Here is a 12,318-nt window from a genome sequence, read left to right as displayed (position 1 = left end):
TTTGGTCCCAGGACCACAATCCATGGGCACTCAAGTCCCATTAACAATAATGGTGTAGCAAAATGGAACTCCTTTTATAACATGGCAAAAAACAAGATTTATAATTTTTAGAAACATTTTCAAGCCGTGGATGGTGAAGAATCAGTGGGTAATAAAGTAATAAAGCCATGTTGAATTAAGGCAGCTTTGTTGCCTCTTTAACTGCTTTGGCTCAATCCTGTGGAAGGAATTTGGGGATTTGTAGTTTTGTGAGATGTTTACCTGCCTCTCAGAGAGCTCTGGTGTCACAACGAACTACAGATCCTAGGATTCCATAGAATAGAGCCATGGCAGTTAAAGTGGTAACAAACTGCATTAATTTTAAATGGCTGTTCTTGTGTTTGCTGAGGAGAAGCTACTCGGGGGGGAGGTTTAATTGTGAGTTCCTGCATGGCAGGGGGTTGGACTGAGTGACCCTTGGGGTCTCTTCCAACTCTATGATTCTGTGAAGTTGATATCCACAGGGGCTTGGTTTCAGGAACCTCCATGGATACCAAAATCCATGGGTGCTCAATTCCTATTAAATACAGTGGCATAGTAAAATGATGTCCCTTATATAAAATGGCAAAATCAAGGTTTGCTTTCTGGAATTATAATTTAAAAAAAATGTTTTCAAGTTTTGAATGGTTGAAACTGTAGATGAAGAATCCTTGGATATAGAGGGCAAACTGTATTTCTTTTTTCCATTTTATTGTTTTGCACATGCATATATAATTGCTTCCCTGGGATTTTTCTTCTGCTCCAGAGAAGGCTAACATTTGCACAGAGCAAAAGGAGGTTGACCGTCTTCTCATCTTGACTTGTCCCAGAAAAGGGCCTGAGGATCCTCCACCCAGTTTGTTCAGAAACATTCTCTCTTCCCAGGCTTGTTTGTTTAGTTTTCCCTTGGTGCTCAGGAGCTATTGTGGGATACTAACTGGGTGTGTGTTTTTCCTCCTGTACTAAGCATGGGTGACATGACGTAATTGACATTTTTTAAGGTAGTTATTGTTGGCGTATAGAGAGGGGAAGATCATGAGCAGTTAGTAACATGGAAAGAACAAGTGGTTCATTCTAACTTGTCTGATACTGTAGGGAAAATGCAAGGGGCTTGAGGAAGTTAGATACTAGGCTGACTATGGTCCAAAGCACACTGCAGAAATAATCCAGTTTGAGACTGCTTGAACTGCCCTGGCTCAATGCTAGGGAATCCTGGGGACTGTAGTTTTGTGAGACATTTAGCCTTCTCTGTCAGAGAGCTCTGGTGCCACAATAAACTATGATTCCCAGGATTCCCTAGCACTGAGCCAAGACAGTTAAAGTGGTTTCAAACTGAATTATTTCTGCAGTGTGTTTTGGACCTGTGTTGACTCGAATTGACGGGACTTGCAATCCAGAAACATCTGGACAATCTCACATTCCCTATCCCTACTTTATAGTACTAACATGAGTAGATTTTTCTAAAAACACATTGCAACCAAGAACCAGTAAGATTTACTGTATATACATCCTTTATGTGTTTATGGGAGAAAGAACCATTGCAAATTACTGCTGCTTAAATAGAAGAAACCTGGGCTGCAGTCTTAATCTTGCAACATAAAAGTTCACCGTCTCTGTTGCTGTATGGACTCTGCATACCAGTTGCTAAACAGAAATGGTGAACTTTATGTTGCAAAATTAAGCTTTTAGCCCACTGGGCAGCAGTAATTTGCAAGTGTTTCTCCTGTAAATGTGTAATGAATGCATTGACCAGCCATCCTAGTATATAACTCCACATATCAGTTGTTATGGTATATACATACCTTGCTAAAAAGTCACTTTTGCTTTTATCATAGTATTTCCCATATTTTAAAACATCACATGACATCTTCACATACAAAATCTGGTGTGGTAATTCATCTGAGAATCTTATGTCCCCAAATGGGTAAAAAGCTACCTTTTGCTCATAATACTGACTGAAAAACCAAGACATAGGGAAGTGAAAGAACATTCAAGAGGCTGTTGGCTAAGACTTTTCCATGTCATCAGTTAACATGTGCCCTAATCATGTTATTTTCCTTTACTGCAGTACTCCCCCATAATGGCATGATATTTAGTCCACACATTATGGAAATGGGTGAAGAGAAACAGCCATCATCCTGCTCCTCCTTGTCCTTCTTTGTTTCTAAAAACGGTATGGCTGTATGTTCAGGCGCAGAAGACAGAGAATGCACCATTGTTGGCAGGAATAGAGGGGAAGGCTTCAGCCATGGCTGTTTACCTCCGAACAAGGCTGTTTACTGGCACTGAAACATAAGGGGCCCTCAGTGTGAACCAAAGCAACTTACAGCTGGGAACACCCACAACACCCCTTGGACACCTCCCCCTTCACTTTTTTATTTACTTGTTACACGTCTCTCCAGTTTTTCCAAGGTACTAATATCATCGTATATACCCTTTTCCTCTTGTTCTTGTTTGTTTCCAGCAATGCTGTGAGTTAGATTAGGAGAGGCAGTGGCTGCCTCAGTGCATTTGTTGACTGCCTGGGCATTTGGAACAGATTTTCCTGAATCCTAGTGAATAGCTTAATGATAAATCACACTGGTTCTTGTTTGCAATGTATTTTTAGAAGAATCAACTCATGATGGTACTGTAAAGCAGGGACAGAGAATGTGAGATCCTCCATATGTTGTTGGATTGCAACTCCCATCAATTCTAGTCAACATAGCCTTTTCTCAGGGTTGATGGGAGTCATACTGCAGCAGTATCTGGCGAACTGCTTATGAACATCCCTGCTATACTGCATCAGAGCTTATATTCAGCAAGGAAACCTGATCAGAAGTAAACATGAAGACTCACAGAGTATCATAGGTATGCATGTTTGTGAATACACTAATACTAGCTATATTATATTGTTGTTGTGTGCCTTCAAGTTGTTACTGACCTACGGTGACACTAAGTGAACCTAGCATAGTTTTTTCTTGGTAAGAAGTGTTCAGAGTGAGTTTGCCTTTGCCTTCCTCTGAGGCTGAGAGAGTGTGATTTGTCCAAGTGGTTTTCCAGGGCTGACCAGGGATTGAAACCTTGGTCTCCAGAGCCATAGTCCAACACCCAAATTGCTACACCACACTGACTGTCGTACAACCATTATAATAACACTAGTTGCCATTGATAGTCAATGTAGGTGAACATTAATTTTGAATATGTTTCTTTGTTTAATTTTTATCCATAAAATTATTTTTTAAAATGAATGTAAAAGTCCAAACAGTGCAAGAATAAAATAAAACAAATCACAAAAAAGTGACAACTGTACAGCTGTATTCCACATGACAAGTTTATTGTGATTGTATTAGTGGATGGTAATTTCCTTTTGCCATCTATAACTTACTTCCATTCATATTGCTAAAATGTAACATTCTTGTAGCATGTATCATTCAAACTGTGTAAGTAATTATGCTATCTCCACAATTGCATGTAAACATTATGTAGACATGCTTGTTATATGAAAAGAGCAGTATTTTGGAAAAACCTTTGGCAAAGCTCAGTGTAAAATTTGAACCATAGCTTCATGTTTTGGGCCTGCTATGGTAAATTTGATATTTGCAAGCTTTTAATATCTTTGGGCTGAAGGTAATACAGGTTTTGGCATTTTGCAAAAGAACATGTGAAGACTTTAATGCAAGTGTTTTGTCTGCAGCTTGGCAGTGAATGTATTATGTGACTCATAGTGCTGCTTAGGAAATTGGGCAAAAATCAAAGTACAGTTCTGTTAATGTAAGTATTTCTGTTTCTCCATCTGTTCTTATTTTGTTGGAGAACAGAAGAACATGGATCAGAACTGTCAAAATATATTTTAAAATAGTGACTAGGCTTGCACAACACATGAAGCTTTTTGAGAAACAAAAGAGAATGATGTTTCCTGTTATAAGGCAAACTTAATTCACCATTTTTTGTGACTGCAGTATAATAATTAATCAGCTGGTATTTTTAGTTTTGTTTGGTTGTTGTGTGCCTTCAAGTAGTTTCTGTCTTAGGGAGACCCTGAAGCAAACCTATCACAGGATTTTCTTGGTTAGATTTGACCTTCTGAGGCTGAGAGAGCATGACATGCCCAAGGTCATTGAGTAAGTTTCCATGGCCAAGCAGGGATTTGAACCCTGATCTCCAGGGTCCTAGTCCAACACGTAAACTGCTATACCATCAAACTGTCTCTCACCTTCAGTTTACAGCCTATTTTAAGGGCAAGGGCAAAGAGAGAGGATGGTGCAGGTAGAGGAGTAACATTGATAGCTGAGAGATTACATGGTTGTGAGCAATTGCATTATATGTACTGATCAAATTCATGCAATGTCCAGTAACAGTGCTTTCTGGACCATTTACTATGGGCAACACAATTTTCTATTTCTCTGCATTGATTATATTACAGTAGTTCTCTTTGTACCTGTGCAGAAGTCAAGGTTCTGATATTATTTCTGTCACTTTTTATGTTTGCTTCTTGTCTGACCTTAGCTGCTTGAAAAGTTTCATCTGTCATCTATTGAGGCTTCTTTTTCTTTTTGGCTGCAAATACTGTAGTTTCAATTTGCATTCCTCTCTGACAATATCTCTAGTTTCAGTCCAGAGTTCATTGGGTTCAGGTTGTATTTTGGCACAATGGTTGGTTTAGTCTTTTTTAGCTTAACTCTAATTTTTTTATATATTAGCAATTTTTGGTCTGTACTACAATCTGCTCTGTTTCTTATTTTTGCATTCCAATTGTCTATAATCAAAAGCAAGTTCTATTGTGTTCTAGATTTCCAGTCTAGAACCTTTTGATTTCTTCTTCTGCCTCTGCAGTGGGAACATAAACCTAGGCCCGTTACAGATGGGTGTAAAGTACGTCCCCAGGACGTACTAGGGTAAGGGAAGGGCGTCCATTCTGGGCGCCCTAACCCTAGTACATCCTGGGGATGTACAAAATGGTGGTGCCCATTCTATATGGGTGCCGCCATGGGGACGTCACCACCATGCCGCCTCCAAACGGGGCGGCGCGGAAGTGATGTCCCAGCGCTGCACAAGGGCACCTGGGGCGCTCTTTCTGCAGCTCCATTTTGGAGCTCCTTCCAGGATTTGCGTTGCTGGCACAGCCTCTACACAGCAAATGAGAAAGGGGCTGAGCGGCCCCTTTCTCAGCGTCCCTGCCGCCGTTGGGTGTCCTTGGGGCATGAAGCCCCAAGGACACCCCATTCCAGGCCACAGGGAAGTGGCTGTTTGCTGCTTCCCCGCAGCCTGGAAAGTGGCGGATTGGGGCCTCAGAGGCTGCCACTGTGGCAGCTGAGGCCCCGATCCGGCGGGGAAAGGGCCAGATACAGGCCGCCCCTTTGGGCGGTCTGTAATGCGCCCTAGATTATGGTTTGATGCATCTTCCCTGAACTCTTGCCAATACTTTTCAGTCAGTCTCTGCCTTATATCCTTTGACAGTTTTTGCCACATCTCTCCTCGCTGTTAATGCTGCCCCTCTTCTTCTGAGATTTTCATTTTCTGAGTAAAATACTATGTAATTATCAGACTCAAAAAATGTCCCATTCTTGCCCTCTTTAGCTTGCTCACCCCAAGGATTGCAGTGTTTCTACATTCCATTTCTTATTTTACTGTGTCTAGCTTTCTCTGATTCATGCATCTCACATTCCATGTTCCTTTAATATGTGCTGTGCAACTTTGAACTTTCCTTTCACTTCTGAGCACATCAAGAACTGAACATTCTTTTGGCTTGAGTTTAGTTGCATCATTAGCCACAGCACTACTTATAGTTATACTCTGCTCTCTCCAGTAGTTCGTTGACCACCTTCCAACCTGGAAGTTTCATATTGTTTTTCACACACACATGTGCATACACCCCATTCCATTTCACAGATTAAGACTACATATACAATATACACTGTCCCACTGCAAACTGAAATATGTGTGTCTATCATATCACACACATCAAGGTGTCACTTCCAATTTTAGCTCCCTGTCCTGTTGCTGTTTTGCCAACACACTGTGAGCCAAACTAAACACCACTATAGTGGTGGGGAAGAAAGCCAAAAGTGGTGGGGAAGGGAAGAAAGCCAAAAGCTTGAAAAAGCTGCTTGGCTCCCATAAAAGTAACTATTATGGCAACCTGGAGATAGTAGTGTGAGCCTCCTTTGGTAGTTGCTATAGCAATGCATACTGTTGCATTTTTATTATTTTAAAAAGATATTTCTGCTTCTTGGCAGTTTCTGTATCTCTCTTCTTTAAAGGGATTTTGGTACTCAATCATTCTTCGGCTTGCTTTGTAATTTGCATCTGAGGGAGCTTCTTCTTCTTTTCCTGCTTCTCACCCAAACAACAGCTTGTCTGCAAGCTTACATGATACATGAGCTGGTGATGATCATTTGGATACTGTACAGTGTTTAGCTAATGGTCTAGTGAGATTTCCAGTCTGATTGTTTTCAGGGTTAGTGTCGTATTTCAATGTTTGATTTGTGCTATTATAATTTCTGTCTAAGTAATATTATTTTTGATATCAACTTCTTCAGTTCAGGTTGAAAAATCTGTAAGATATAATCTCTTCTGTATAGTAAGCTAATTTCAAGTCTCTTTTTTTTTAAGGCTATGCTCAAAATATCAAATTTTATTGAGGAGTAAGTTTCTCATTTCTCTTCCTGCTGCTAGCTTCCTTATTCCCTTCCCTTTCTTTTCATTTAGAATATGGAAATTTCCTTAAAATAAGTGGGTTGATTTTGAGATGTTTGATTGCATATTCCTGCCATACAGAACATATTTGTGTCCCACCCCCCTGCCAAAAAAGAAAGAGAGAGAGAGAGAGAGAGAGAGAGATATTTGTTTCTGAAAAAACCTTTTCTAAAACATGTTTTGGATATAATTTCATGGATTTGATTCTATCTACTCATTGACCTGATGTGTTCCTGGTACTATAGGTACTTTTAAGCTATTTTAAGTTTGTATTGTTTCTCTGCAAACCTTAGGTGACCAAAATTGTGCTTAATAGGCCTTCTATAATATTCATTATGGCATAACTGAATAATATAATAGATTTTTATTTTATTTCCACCTGGAAAATGTTCATGCTTCATGGTATAATTTTTACTTGGTCACAAAATGAAAGAGTTAGTTCTCCAAAGAGTGTTCTGAATAACTCTTGTAAGATTATAACTTTTGAACTTCCAACATGCTGCCTTGGAGCAACTGGAAAACTAAGCTCCATCTCAAAGAACAAATCAAAGAAAGTCATTACTCAGTCGACCAGAACTGTACCTAAAATCTTTTGAAGGCCATGAATCTGAACCAAACTCAAGCTCATAGACTTCCTCTTCGTTCAAAATAACCAATAATATGGTTCAATAGGCACAAGTTCAGGAGAGCTATTTGAGGCCAGCAAGAATGGGATACTCTTTGTCCTCTGCAAAATGTGCCTTATTTATTATATAGCACAATATGGTCTTTTTGCTGCTGTATAATAATTGCCTTCCCCTCTCTCAGTGGTAAAACAGTAATAAAAAAAACTTCTTGATTTCCCTAAACCAGGGCTGGAAAATTGTGGTCTTTGGGCCCCATGCCATCCTTGTATCCCAGATTTGTGGCAAACGAAGTCCCCCACCAGTCCTCTAAACCTCCCACCCACTCATCTGTGTTTTTTAAAAAATGATTTTTTGCGTCATTTTTTGGCCATAGTCATGCCGAAAGACGTCCCTCCTGGGAAAGCCCTCCCCAAACCTGTGAAAATTCACAAATATTGCCAGCCCACTTCCACAGTTACACCAGACCTCATCCTATCCCAAACTACTCAATGGATTTTGAAGAAATTCATTTTGGAAAATGGAGCAGAGAATAACAGAGATTTCAATATTCTGGAAGTGAAGTGTAGTCTTCAGGGGAGTCTTGGGGAAAAATTGATCTCTTTCCACCTCTCCCACAATTGCCCACCTGTGCCCAAAAGAAAAGCAGATACTGCTGTTACAGACAGATGTTTCATTCCTTTCTCCATACAGTCCTGTATATTTTCCAAACTTTGCCCTGCATGTTTGGAAGATTGATAAGGAAAAAACAAATCTAACTGAATAAAATACATAAATTCTAGATATTCGTGTTTGAAATGATTACTAAAATGTGGTCAATCTTTACAGTACTTAGCAATTCAGGCTAGTTTCAAGGAGCCTGAACTGAGCACAGCTTTTCTCTAAGCCAGTGGTTTCAAAATAAGTTTTGAAGGATGGCCCATAATCCATCATCATGGGCTATGCTGTCTGGGGAAGATGGAGATTGCAGTCCAACACATGTGAAGGGGGGCTGCCTTTGTGTATTCAGAATTTTGGGAAGTAAGGGAAGGTTGCTCTGGTGAAGGCTTACAAGCATATTGGCATATAGTTTAATTTGTATTGTGTATGAAATTGCTATGTTTTTAATTTTGATATACATTTCAATAAGAGTGAAAATAAGGATGTAAAAATTTCACTGCTAATTCAGATTTTTTTTTTGTCAAAGTTCACCCTCCCATCACTGGTGATATAGCTATCCCCTGTTGTTTTTTCTCCGCAGCGTCCAATATACAGAAGAATAACAGCAAGTTAGCTTCTGAACTAGAATCAAATCAGCTAAAAGCACTGATCTACCTGAACGGGAATGGAAGCTAAATATTCAGTGACTTTTATCAACCCTCTTTTTCTCCCTACCTTCTTTTTGAGGCATTTTTGCCCCAAAAGTGTTTGAATGCAAGAAAGTGTTTTGTGAAATTTAAAAGCTGTTTTGCACCTAGTATCATATTCCCTTGGCTCTGATAAAGGTGTTATGATGCAGGTTTATTTGGATTTTTTAGTAGATGGAAACACAGTGTTGACTCTTTGTTTTTGTTTTTACCTGTAACAGAATGTGTGGTCTTCAAAGTTTCCAGAGCATGAGATTTGAGGTGTTTTGATATTAGCAACAATGGCTTTTTTGAAGCCCAGAAGAAACAATATTTATTAGTGAAAGAGAAAAAGGAAATGATCAAGCAAGATGGTTTAATACAAATAGACCTCCACAGAGAAGTGAGAAGGGAGATCACAGGTGAAGTTGCAAACAAATTTCCTGCCGCCCTTGGTTATAAGCTGGGGTCACTGCTGGTTTCCCCAAGATATTCATGTGATATCAGGACTGGCCTTAAGCCACTATCTTAAAAATATTTACTGGTGATTAATGGGTGCAACCAGTGCTTTATGATGCATTCCAAATCTATTCTTTGCCTAGCTTACACTCAATTCCTCCCTCCAGTTATCTGTAGTACAGGCAAGTGAAGGGAAATAGCTGTTCTGTTCCTGTGAGAGTGAAGGATTAGGAAATTCAAGGCTTTATTTTGTGGCCAGTCCACACATGCAGATGATCAAAGTCCTTTTCATTCAGTAAATCTTAATTCTTTTAAGAGGGGGAATCTTTGATGCAGAGATTGCAGCTCAGTGGTGGAATATAGTGCACGCTATAAGGTTATATGCAACCCCCTCCCCTCCCCACTCTTTTTAAGACCCTCAACCCAATTTTCCATCTCTCCCCATAAAAGTCTACTAAAGAGCCCCCTTAGGACATGGGGGAAATTTTGTTCTATTTTTTGGCTGTTGAAGTCCAGGAAAGGTCTTTTCTAATCAGAAGTAAACTAGAATAGAATTTCTGTTTGCTTCCTGGTTAGAAAAAGGTGTTTCCTGGGTGTAAAACAGCTGCAGAGAGAACAAAAATGTCATGGAATTGGCTCCAAACTCTTTAGGCAGGTGACCACTTTTGGAGGGGTAAATGGGGTGAATGTTGTGGTGGGTGGGGGCAGTCTTCAGAATCCAGACCTTGGAGATTTCGGCAGTTGCCAACCCCAAATATATGTGATCCAGGTTCAGTCTCTGGTATCTCCAGGCAGGACTGGAAAAACTCCTGCTTGTAACATCGTAGAGTTCCTGTCTGTGATTGTTAACAATACTTGGCTAGACACTTGGCTGACTCAAAATAAAGCAGCTTCTTATGTTCCATGTAAATACTATTATACATCATGCATTCTTTACTTCCATGGGTGGTAGAAGACTCCAGGGCCAGCTCTTGCCTGGTCTTGGTTTGATTTGAACAGAAAGATTACTTCAGATGTTTATGGCATTTTGGAAAAGAGTATTTCAGTTTATTTACTTATGCACAAGTTGAGCACATAGTCACATCTATAGGAATCCCACTGACCCATATTAGATTCCTGGAGAGATACTTAAGCATACATGAACATCTTAACAGAGAAACAAGGGGAAAGCCTCAGTAACTACCCTCAAGAGTGTTTAAAAAGCATAGATAAGTATGGCCACCGAAATGCAAATCATAAGAAGAGTAGAGACTGGTGAAAGGGGAAAAAAATCTCTCGATACATTTTGGAAGAAGTTTTCAAATGGTCCCCAGAAAGTTCAAAACGTTTTCATTTAAGTATGCAAGATTTACTTCATCTGGTTGTATTTCATGTGTACATGTTGTTTATTTTGGATAATTTTGTCAAAACTCTGAACTATTCTTTTTTATGGTGCAGGAACCATAAAACTATTCTTTGCATGTTATTTCTTCCTTTGCTATCAAATTTTCTGATAAAGAAGTCATGCCCAGGAACACATGAGCTCTGCTAACGGGGGTATACCTACATTCCAGAGAGGACAGAAAAAAGGAAACAATGCAGGTTTATGTCCTTTTTGTGAGTTTCCCAGATTTGGTCTCCTGGTGTATAATTACAGTATAGTTATCTTTTAGAGATTATTATCTCCATCTGTTGTGTATATCAATTGCACCCCGACACCATTATTGAAGACAGCACTGAATTCATCAGGTTTACCTTCAGAACTGCTGAGACAATAACCTCATTATCCAAGTAGCTGAGGAATTTGCAACAACTGGTTACAGGAGAAACTAATGTTGCCTAAAATACCTGTTGCAGCTGAAGGGAAGTGCTGAAACCACAGAACTCCAAACTGTTAAAAATGGATGGTGGTAAACTTTAGAAAATTGCAGTCTTACCACTCTTAAAAGCATAAAGTTTAATTTTTAAAAGGTGCTGTTTGTTTGAAAGCTAGCCATCCAATGTTGTCCAAGAACTATCTGACCTGTTGCTAGAACTGAAAGCACTGCATCCTGAACCAATGGAATAAACCATAAAGACAGGGAAGATTCAAAGAAAAAACTTGCTTTGGATTCTCTAATAAGCTTGTCTAGAAGACCTATGTTTGTAATTATGTAGTACATAACATATTGATAGGTGATACAGTTGGCCCTTGATATTCACATTTAGCCATCCAATGCTTGAAATTACTATATATTACAAAAAACAAATCTTGATTTTGCCATTTTATATAAAGGTCACCATTTTACTGTGCCATTGAATTTGATGGGACGTGAATATCCACAAATTTTGGCATCCAAAAAGGGTCTTGGAACCAAACCCCAGCAGATATTAAGGGCCCGGTGTACTTATTATAGCAGTGCCAGAAGATGGCTGCTGTTATTATTTTTCTATCTGACAAAGAGAGATTGTACTTTACAGGATCTTTTAAGAGAGTTAAGAAGGTTGTACATGGCTCAGTTTAGCTGCCTGTGTTGTCCTCTGTGGCAGGCATTCTAGAAGCAATTGTATGTAATTCTGTAGTTAAGTTTCTCAAGAATAAAATAGTGTTCTACCCTGCTGTGGCTAGCATTTAATGTTTATAAATGAGACATGAAGAGCCCTCCAGAAGTTGTTGAATTCTGCAGCCTATTATTCTTGAGCATTGGCAAAGATGTTGGGAGTTGATAGTCACCATCTGTAGGGCAACAGGTTCCCCAGGATTCCCAACTGTGGAAGGCCCTTCGGAAAATTGATCACAGGGTTTTCTGGGGCTGAATGTGTGACTTCCCCAAGGTCACCCAGTAGGTATCCATGGCCAAGCAGGGAATTGATCCTTGGTTTCCAGAGTCATAGTCCAATGCCAAGCTACTATACCATGCTGGCTGTCACATGTTAACATAACATTGTGTTACTTGATTTTAAAAATCTCAACACTTCCAGAGTTTTTGATACATTCATTGTAGTGAAGTCAAAAAATATCTGCATTCTGAAAAATTGCAGTGTAATTATTGTTTCTGGAGTAAGGGATTTGATTATTTACAAGGTGTATTTGTATTTCAGTTTCATTGTAATTAGTCATGTTTCTCTGTTCTTATCATTTAGAGGTATCATTTCCTAATTTGACACAAGTGTATCAGCAGCCTGAATTAACACACCCTTTTGTTTTAAGCTGTGCCTTTTTATTTCTTGTGTATGTCTACTGTGATTCCAGTAGA

General features: G+C 39.4%; 1 long non-coding RNA gene across 1 annotated transcript in view; it reads left to right on the top strand.

Moving 5' to 3' along the window:
• Window positions 1-11,825, top strand: part of LOC121928861 — a 12,940-nt gene extending 1,115 nt beyond the window's left edge. The window contains exons 2-3 of the long non-coding RNA XR_006103586.1: window positions 2,087-2,430; window positions 8,560-11,825. This is a non-coding gene — a long non-coding RNA (uncharacterized LOC121928861). The remainder of the gene's footprint in view (window positions 1-2,086; window positions 2,431-8,559) is intronic.
• Window positions 11,826-12,318: the final 493 nt, after the last annotated feature.

Source organism: Sceloporus undulatus, chromosome 4 (assembly GCF_019175285.1).
Source record: "Sceloporus undulatus isolate JIND9_A2432 ecotype Alabama chromosome 4, SceUnd_v1.1, whole genome shotgun sequence".
Lineage (NCBI taxonomy): Eukaryota > Metazoa > Chordata > Lepidosauria > Squamata > Phrynosomatidae > Sceloporus > Sceloporus undulatus.
Note: the sequence above shows the minus strand (reverse complement) of the source record. Positions and strands in the feature narration are given on the sequence as shown.